The sequence below is a fragment of the Diabrotica virgifera genome, chromosome 9 (genome assembly GCF_917563875.1).
Source record: "Diabrotica virgifera virgifera chromosome 9, PGI_DIABVI_V3a".
Lineage (NCBI taxonomy): Eukaryota > Metazoa > Arthropoda > Insecta > Coleoptera > Chrysomelidae > Diabrotica > Diabrotica virgifera.
Window position 1 is genome coordinate 119,881,628 of NC_065451.1, and position 11,219 is coordinate 119,892,846.

Genomic DNA, 11,219 nt, shown 5'->3' on the forward strand with positions numbered 1-11,219 from the left:
TATATATATATATATATATATATATATATATAAAGGGTTGTCTACAGCTAATGCCGTTTCCCTTCCGTCAGCCAGGGCTTCCATTTTTTTCGATCTTCCCAGTCTCCATCTTCCAATCCTTTCTTAGACATGGCTTCGTCGACTTCATTTTTCCAAGATCTTCTAGGTCGTCCTCTTCTTCTCGTTCCTCTTGGGCTCCATTCTGCAACCTTGTTTATCCAAGTGTTTTCTGCTCTGCGTACGTGGCCGTACCATTTCAGTCTTCTCTCGTCTATATATTGCAGGGCATCTTTTTCCACTTGCATTCTTCTCCTTATCTCCTCATTTGTTATTCTGTCTCTTCTGGTGAGACCACAGCATCTTCTCCAGTATTCCATTTCGGTTGCCAGAATGCTTTTTTGGGTTTTTTTGTTTATGACCCAAATTTCTGCGGCATATGTCATGATGCTTCTTACTATTGTCTGGTATATCATTCTTTTTGTTTTTCCCTTGATGTTTTTATTCCAGATTACATTATGGAGTTGTCTGATGCAAGATCTTGTTTGTCCCAATCTACTTTTTATTTCTGCTTCTGTTGTTCCGCTTTTCGACATTATAAAGCCCAAATATTTAAAATTCTTCGTTCCTTTTATTTCAACTTGTTCTTCTACTTCTAAGTTTTTTACGTCTTCTTCCGATATTACTAAGTATTCCGTTTTCTTCATATTTATTTCCAGGCCCACCTTTTTGTATTCCTCTTTTAGTTTTTTTACCATGTAACTGATAAGCTTTTCTATGTACAGATGAAAATAATTTTTAATATCATTTTTGTGTAATATTACACATTTCATACTACTATGAAACATTTGTTATGTAAAATAAAATTATTTATTTTCAATTATTTTTTCCAAAAGTCCATTTATTTTTTCGATAGACTGTATTTTTCTCTCCTGCTTGTCGTTTGCTCTTTTTAATTCTGCTCTATACTTGTCTACGGATTCAGCATGTATTCTTATAGCTTCCGTTCTTCTGTCATCTGCATCCAACTTCCTCTTTTTCATACACTCACCGGCACAAAAAACGGAGCACTTGCATTTTTGAAATAAAAACTTAAAATTGTTATTCTATTTAAACTTTTATTATTATAATAACAAAACACAAACGAAACAAACTGTTTTAAGTAATTTCTAATAAAATTTTAGTGCTTATCCCAAAAATGCGTAAAAATCAGACATAAAGAATACACTATTCTTATCACTTTTCTATCCTATCGTTATTCGTTTGTTTTTGTTGATGTGAGTAATTTGTCAAGTCGAATCAAGTGTCAAACACAATTTGAAGTTGAAGTGCGTTGATTTAGTCTCAAGAATTATGGTTGTAAATTCCGAAACAGCGGCTGCTATTGTTGGGTTGCTTCAAGACGGAAGAAGTGAGCGATATGTTGCTCAAAAGTATCAAATATCCAATAGTACTGTGAGCCGTATTTTTTGACGTTTCTTGGAAACCGGAGTTTACACTAGACGACTTGGAACCGGTCGCCAACGAAGAACTAGTGCCCGCGATGATCGCTTTATCGTCTTACAAAGTCTACGAGATCGAATTCGAATGTAGACTTTGGCTTTCTTAACATTTTCCTATTTGATTCATTTACTTACGTGGGATAATAAAAAATGTATGTGCGTTAACAACTATCCATGTTTTTCATCAATAAATCCTCATAGTAGGGGAGGAAAGTATGCCAAATTTGCAGTTACTCGAGCGTTATAGGGACCTATTGGATTGTGAAGAGTATGTGCTAAAACCAGAAACATGTTAAGTTAAGTTTTCCATAAAGTGGGGGACCTTTCATTTTTTTATTTAATTTTCCATTTGAAATAATCATATCTATCCATAATTCGAAAAAATATGTCGAATTAAAGTTGCTTATTTTTACGTTTGCTTATTTTTACGTAAAGAATCCAAATCTGCAATAAAAATTGGGGGCTCCTATTTAAGATTATCCCCCACCCCACCTCCGTGGGGGCTCGTGTTTGGTGTAATTCGATAGATTTTTCAAAAATACTGAATACGTGTATTTTGGAGTTTTTCGATCTGATGTTCATTTCGCGAAATATCGCAGGGTTCGTATTTAAAATTTTTAATATACCCCTCACCCCTTTCCGTGGGGGGTTCGTTTTTGATATCATTCGATAGACTTTTGAAAAATATTGAACACGTATTTTTTAGTTTTTCGATCTGACGTTCATTTCGCGAAATATTCGCTTTTTTGTGAAACTTTGTGACTCACCCATTTTCTTAGGCTCCGTTCAAATCGTCAGATTTTTTAAATATATACTATTTTTACAGGGTACAAGGTTTCTCACAATTTGCTTATGTTGGATAATAAAAAGTTATGTGCGTTAACAACTAGCCATGTTTTCCATCAATAACTCCTCATTTTCGGCATAGTTTAATAAACAATCCTAAACTAGGCTATAAGAAAGTTTCACAAAAAAAGCGAAAATTTCGCGAAATGAACGTCAGATCGAAAAACTAAATAATACGTTTTCAATATTTTTCAAAAATCGATCGAACGATACCAAACACGACCCCCACCGAAAAGGGGGGGGGGGTAATTTAAAAATTTTAAATACGAACCCTGCGATATTTCGCGAAATGAACATCAGATCGAAAAACTCCAAAATACACGTATTCAATATTTTTGAAAAATCTATCGAATGGCACCAAACACGAGCCCCCACGGAGGTGGGGTGGGGGATAATCTTAAATAGGAGCCCCCAATTTTTATTGCAGATTTGGATTCTTTACGTAAAAATAAGCAACTTTAATTCGACATATTTTTTCGAATTATGGATAGATATGATTATTTCAAATGGAAAATTAAATAAAAAAATGAAAAGTCCCCCACTTTATGGAAAACTTAACTTAACATGTTTCTGGTTTTAGCACATACTCTTCACAATCCAATAGGTCCCTATAACGCTCGAGTAATTGCAAATTTAGCATACTTTCCTCCCCTACTATGAGGATTTATTGATGAAAAACATGGATAGTTGTTAACGCACATAAATTTTTTATTATCTCACGTAAGTAAATGAATCAAAAAGGAAAATGTTAAGAAAGCCTAAGTCTACAATCGAGTTTTAATTTTAATATTTTACATATGCTAGAATATTACACAGCTTTTTCCAAACTTTAAGAAAAAACAGTATGATTGGTACATCCGGTATAAAATGATATTTACCTGTGTAGCAACGATATTATTACAACGATATTCTTAAATAATAAGGCTATAACATACTAAAAGAATCACTCAAATCGGACCACTGGTTTAGGAAATTCGAGACCTCAAACATGTCCCATTTTTAAGGTGTTCGGCTAATTTTGCCGGTGTGTGTACATTGAAGTTTCGCAGAATTTAAATACCTATACGTAGTTTTTAAAAATACATTTTTAGTTAGTTAATGAAGGTACCTATAAAATGCAAAGTGATAATTGAAGACCTAAGTGGAAGAAGGGGGTATGTCACATTTTCTAAAATTTTAAGGTTCCTAGTGAATGACGGTGGTATGTAATTTCACTATCACATGACTCTTATACTGTACCTCTAAAAAGCTTAATAAGAGATATTATGGTAGATGAAGGTGGTATGTAACATGTAAAATGCGATTCTTTAATGGCAGGAGGTATGAAACTGATATGTGCACATACCACCTTCTTCCACTCATGAGTGATGAAAGTCTGTGACATACCATCTTCATTCACTAGTCAGCTGTTCAAAACTGATGTGACCAGATGTTAGTTTTGGCGTATGAAAGCAATATGAATCATAAGTAGGCATTTTTTTTTAAGTATGTGATAACTTGCAATGGAAAGCAGACTTTTGTTTGCAAAACGATTTTGCAAATATTATTTGTATTAGTAAAAGAAGATTGATAGACTACAAAAGTCTATCAGAAGGGCTCTCAGCACCCCTGATCCGGACCAAGAAACAAACATAACAATAGACCCGGACATATCAGTTTCCCATTAAAGAGTTACACTATTCACGAAAGAATCTAAAATACCTTTATCCATTGCTGTCTATTACACAAGTGCATAAGTTTTACCTTGAAAAGTATACATTTGATAATGCTGATGCGCCATTTTACGAGAAAAATAAGGTGCATACAGAAATATTTTTGTATCTGAGTTCAACTTGTCTTTTAGTTACCAGAAGAGTGACACGTGTAGCACTTGCGACTCTGGAGAGTCAAATGCAGAACATATCCAAAATTACCACGAAGATTATGGCGGTCTTAAAACTGATAGAGAAAGCAAAAACTTTTAACTGCTTAGTTTATTTAACAATAAACATTCAGAAAACTCCTACCTTTGCCTCGGCTAAGCATCTCTAAAGCGTTTTACTTAAGACAACTATGGATGTACAATTTTGAGACCCATATTTTAACCAAATAAGGCGATAATGCAGTATTCTATTGTTGGACAGATTCTATGGCGGATATCTAGTATATAAGATATCTCTGATATCTATATATTCTATCAGACGGGAAGAGGTAGCTCTGAGATATTTAGCTGTCTCCTTATAATTTTAGAGTTGGAAACAACTGTACAAAATAAAGATCATCTTGTCATATGGTGGGACTCGTATGAGGGCCAAAATGAAAATTTTCGTTTGGTCTGCTTATATGAGTACTTGATTCGAAAAGGCCTATTTAAAGTAATTGACCATATAAAGAGTACAGGGGAAAAACAAGGAATGTCACTTTTTCATGAATTTTGGTTTTTCTCGCCATGTGGTAGCAAAAACTGAGTACTATCGACTAGGATATCGATTCAGAACAATAAACAGAAAGATCAGTCTATATATAATTTTTTTAAGAATTTGTATCCAGGCGAAGGACCAGGATTGTGCGCACGCCACTGAACAAAAATATGGAATGTTTTTGGCAGTTTTTTGGTGCATTATTAAATTATTACGTTAATATAGATTAATATTATGCTAACATTATATAATAAGAATTACTAGAATTCTGCTAAGAATCTCCTAAGCAGTTTTTAGATATCAAGAATTAAACCTTAATTGGTGTTTATCTCAATATGTATAAAATGTGACATTCCTTGTTTTTCCCCTGTACTCTTCATATATTCCCAAAAGTAGACCACACACTCGGATAGGGATTTTGGGAGCAGATAAAAAACTTACTCAAACATCAAAATATTTACTCCTGTGCAGAGTCCGGAGATAGAGATATCTCAAATTTATGTAGGAAAAACAAAATTATAAAGACAACACCAAATTTTAGAGAAACTGGATCTCTTGCGCAGATCATGTAACTCTACAATAGAAATAAAGATGTGATGAAAAACAAGGTACTTTATAGGGACAATATAAAATAGATATGAGTTGAAGAGTATATGGCTCTTATCCCTTCAAACCAAGTTAAGATGAGTTCATTTCCTTCCAGAAAGTGAATATTTTTCATAAATTAGAAGAACAAAACTGATCATAGAGTATTATTTCATGCAACATAGCCCCTTCATCCATTCAGATAATGGATAGTAAGGCAAACTAAAATTAATGGAAGAAGGCGGTATGTACAGTTTTTATTTACTTTTAGAAAAAATACTAAAAATAAAAACAAATTATCAACACTATATGTAAAGGAATGCTTATAGCAATATAAATAAAGCCAAATAACACAAACAATATTTTCATCGTAAAGTAGAGGAATAAAAACTTGAACTGCCCATATCTCAAAAGGTAGGCTTTGTAACATACCAACCTCTTCCACTTAGGTCTTCAATTATCACTATTCTTAGCATTTTGAAACTTTTCTGCCGTAGCTGTTATTAAGCTCTACATTATTGTAATAATAATAATTACTTCGAGTTGCCATTTTAAAGCTGTTTGATTTATAAAATAAACCCGAACGAACGACGAAACAACACTTAATCTTGAAAAATAAAATATATACTAATAACATAACCTCAAAACAGGAACCAAAATCTATGCCAAGAGTACCGGTTTATTGCTTTTGCGCATTTTATGTGACATAATAATATTACACCCAAAATGTGCTCCAAAAGATGGCGACCGCTCCGCTACATTTTCGATGTAGCGCACAGCGCAAAAGTCGTTCAGGGTGAAGGAGCGATTTGTGATCCAACGGATCACTTTATGCTTATTCACCGCTAAACGCCACCATAGAAATTTTAATATTTTTTTTTTGATTTTAGTTTGATATAGTTAATTACATAGTTATTAGTTAAGTATATTGTTAGTTAGTTATTATATAGTTATAAATAGATATAGAGCTAGTTAAGAACTGTGAAGATAAGCCAAAATAACTGTCAAAGTTGATGATGATATTTTGATCTGCTCCAGCAGAAAACAATAGTTTTGGTGATATTTGGAAGATAAAGTGGTAGTTAATAATAAAATTAGTGTTTATAAACAAAAATATTTAATAAAATAGTGGTTTTAAAACTTATTTACCCCTAAATGGGGGATAAAAGAGAGTCAGGGATGTCACTTTTGACGCGACTGACGGATAGTAGTAATATTATTAGTGAAATGGATTTTAATATGCAAGATGATGGACAAAATGCGAGATCGAACATTAAACAATTCAATTTGCTCTCGGATAAGTATAATCTCGATATTTGGGTTTATATTGAAAGGATTGGGGATGATAATTTAGGTAGACTAAAAGTATAAGTAGGAACCGTATAAAAGTCTTGCTCATTTCTAGGTTAGAGGCAAATAACCTCGTCAATAACAACTCGCTTAAAGAGCAAAATGTGAGAGAATATATTCCTACTCATTTATTAGAAATAAAAGGTAAAGTTAGAGACGTTGACACTAGATATGATGTGAAATATCTCATGGATAATATCGAAACTGCCTCTAATATTTTAAGTATACATAGAACTAAACGTAGGGTACAAAAAGAAGACAAAATTGAATATGTAGACAAAAAAACGATAATTATAACTTTTGAAGGGAATATTTTACCGAATCATGTTGCCTTTATAGAGTATATTTTCCTGTTGAACAGTTTATTGGCCGAGTTATTCAATGGTATAGGTAAGTATTTAAAATTTGTCATATTTCGAAACAATGCCGAAGTACACAGGAACTATGTATACAAAAATTAAAAAATTAAAATGGGGCAAAATCAAAAATAAAGATCATCGTTGTGAAAAAAGTATGTTTTGTATACATTGTAAAAATAACAAACATGTGACAATATCAAAAAAATGTCCTTTGTACGAAAAACAAAAGAAAATTAAAAGTATTTTGATTTAACAAAAAAATACTTTTGTTGAAGCCATATTATTATGTGAAAACTCCTTTTCGGGACTCACCAGTCTCAACTCTTTCTCTAATTTAACTAACAATGAAAAATAATTTCTATCCCTTCCAAATAATAATAATAATAATAGAAATCTTGGCCCGACTCAGCTTACTGTCGAAATAAAACGATCTCAATTTTTGATTCAAACTCTATTGTAAATAATAATTCAAATTATTAGTTTGGAAAGAAAAGAAAAGCAAATTCCCCTCAGAGCCATCAATTTGTAAACCGATGTTCCCCTTCCAGTTTTGTTTACGTCAGTTACTAGTACAGATGGCGTATTATACATTCTATCTTTTTAAAATAATAGCACGTGTGCTACATTATCTACTTGGGAGACGGTTTTTTCAAAAATAACAGGCATGTTAAACAATTTACACTTTGTTTTCTGTAATACAAAATATATTATGTTAACGTTCTAATCAACTTTAACAACTATAAACGTCAAATATAGTCACCTCAAAACTCGTTCCTGAAAACTGTTACTTTAATAGTGAAATAGTACATGTATTACTTATAAAACCAGATTTATCAGATCCTTAATAGTTTTTCATTCCCAGCAACCAAGAAAAATATATTCCAATATAGATCTATTCCCCCAAAGAAAAAAGTATATTGTGGTTTCCGTTTAGAGACGTCAATTGGAAGTGATGAAGTGTTAAATTACACTAGTCAACAAAAAAGAAAAAAAAAGTTGCGACTGATGTTAAAATAGCTGTATCGGAAAGTTTAAAGCATTCTGATTACGAATTCAAACACCAAAATTTTCCATCACGTATATATTTTGAGTTATAGAAATATTAATATTCATTATAAAAATACTTATATACAATTTTAGAACTAGAATAAAAAACTATGGTAAGTCTTTGGTACACAAATTTTTTGCAAACGCTGATTTCCTCTTATATTCTGTATCAGTTTCTCTCATGAGGAGCCAACAGTAATCTCCCATCATTGCTGAATCCCATCTTCCCTGGTAGCGTTGCTCCATTGTGAGAATATCCTGGTGGAACCTTTCTCCTTGCTCGTCGCTGACCGCACCCAAATTTTCCGGGAAAAAATTTAAATGGGAGTGCAAAAAGTGTATTTTCAGAGACATACGACAGCCCATTTTGCAGTAGTTTTTAAGTAGTTCTTCTACAACATTTTGGTAATCTTCTACTTTTTTGTTTCCCAAAAACTCGGAAACAATTTTTTTGGAAGATCTCCACGCAGCTAACTCAATATCACTTAATTTTTCATCAAACTGTTGATCTCTTAGTAGTTTTCTGATTTGTGGTCCAACAAATACCCCTTCTTTCAGCTTCGCGTCACTTAATTTAGGTGTTTAAATACATGTCCTTCTTTATCTAATGCTTTAACGAAATTTTTAATCAATCCCAGTTTAATATGTAACGGAGGTAACAGAACGTTTTGGGGATCAACGAGAGGTATATTCTTAATGTTATCTTGACCTGGAATATATTGATCTCTTGGAGACCATTCTGTAACTTGGTAATGGCTCTGTGTTGCTATACTGTCCCAAAGACAATGAAAACAGCAAAATTTTGTAAATCCTCCCTGAAGACCTAGTAATAATCCGATGACTTTTAGGTCATCACATATTTGCCACTTGTATGTAGCATACTCTCGTGTGTTTCTTTCGTGTCAACTGCATGTGTAAGAGGAATAGATAGTTTTCTGTTGCCATTATGGAGGAGAACTGCTGGATTAACACAAACACACATTTTATCCTGCATAGTGAAAAACAAGGATAGCTCCTGGTTACGGTTCCTAAATGTTGTAACTTTGGTTCCACTGGCTAGTAAATTCCATTGTTTCAATCTAGAACCTAAGAGTTCAGCATGTTCTTTGGACAAGTGAAGATCTCGAACTAAATCATTTAATTCAGCTTGGATGAAATGAGGTTCTTTTTCGTCGCTTTCGGGTAAATAGGAATCGCCCCTTTCTGATGCATCATCGGGTTCACTTCTATCGTCATAGATTTCTAAATCTTCCTCCCAATTTGCCGGGGGTTCTGGAACTGGTAAATTTTCGCTATGCACAACTAGTTTTATTGCTGACGAAATATCTGGATATTCAATTTTATTTTTGCTCTTCCTTGAAAATCAAGACACTTTTGTCATGCAGAAGTAACAGTCGTTGAAATGACTTGTTGGTTCCCGCCAAATCATCGGAACTGCAAACGGCGTAGAAAAGCGTTTGCCATTTAACCAATTACTTAGATTTGCAGCACAGGTTGGGCAACATATGTGAGAAGCCCAGTCCCGATCTTGATCGCCAATAACACATCCAAAATACTTATGGTAAGCTACTTTTGTCTTCTTATTAATTATCCTTTTCTGCGATTTAGGAGTAAACTGACCACATTATGTAACAAAAACTATCTGCGGGGTTAACACAACCACGTTTCTGGACTTTGGACATTTTTCACTTTGAATACTTTCACTTTTCGATATAACACCACTATGCGCACTAAACCAATACTGAGAGGGTGATTTACCAACGAGCTGCTTTTATAGCCGTTCCATACTTTTAGCATTTTCTGGAAAACCCAAAGGTCAACAAACCACGGCGAAATTCTCGTACATGGGGGCCCATATAAAAATAGATGCGGCTCAGAGGAATAAAGACATTTGGAAATAGGTTTAAATGGGTAGGTTTGCCGATTAAGGATTGCCGTTGGTTTATTTTTTATTTAATGCGTTATTCGTAGACATTACACATCCCAGTGTTGCCAAATTATGCACAGTTTTTAGAAAAAACGTGAATTTGATAATGACTGTTTAAAAAAAAATTATCAAAATACTGATCATTTTTTAATCATAACTCAAAAATGTTACGTGTTAGAAAGTTTTTACCATCATATTCGTGTTCAGAGAGCAAAAATTAACCAAAAACAGCATGTGGCATTCCAGTCGCATTTTGAGTGTAAACTAGTGTTATTAAAAACTTAATATGGGCTATGCGCGGAGACCTCCAGATAATAACTGGATGGATGAAGATGTTATTATAGAAAAAATAGACGCAAATATAAACAACACATGGTAAATCTAAAAATAACGGAGAAACTGTAATAAATAAATCTTCTGATAATTGAACAGACAATTTAAAAGAACATTTCCTATATCAGAGCAGTAATGTAGGTCCTTTCATGTGTATATAGAAAATAAAAGGTCAGCTTAATGCTATCAAAATTGGCGATATTCATTCAATCGACAAGAATATAATCAGAATTGAATTTAAAGAATATCAATCAGCCGCCAACTTTTTAATAAATCAAAAAGTTTGCTCATTATTTAACAACAATTTTGGTGTTTACGTTCCGAAGTTTATACTCCATAGACAGGGTAAAATTAGAGACATAGATACTGAATTTTCATTTGAAATCATGTATTGTAAATTTTGAAGCACAAACTCTTTCTTATCACAATTAATAAAGATTAAAGAAGTCGAACCCTATGTTCAAAAAGTTTTATTATGTTTCTCTTGCCTTCGTTTTGGACATCTTGTGGATCTCAATGTAAAGCACGTCCTAAGTGCAATAAATGTCATAATTTTCATAACACACAAGATTGTACAGTAAATTAATATACTCTAACTTGTTTCAGATGTCAAGGTAATCAGTTTACTACACACCTAAGTGCATGCCCTGAATTCTCTAGGCAAAAGCAAATTAAGAATAATATGTCATCATTAGATCTAGATTTCTTTGATGCGTGTAAACAAATTCCGAAAGTTTTATATGCCAATATTGCTGACAGAAATAATAGTTCTTTCTTGCCAACCAACCCTAATGAGAATGGTCGGGCCTATCAATTATTTCTGAATTAATCATCTTCAAAAGTAAAATTTAAGCGACACCGGCCAAGTTCTCCC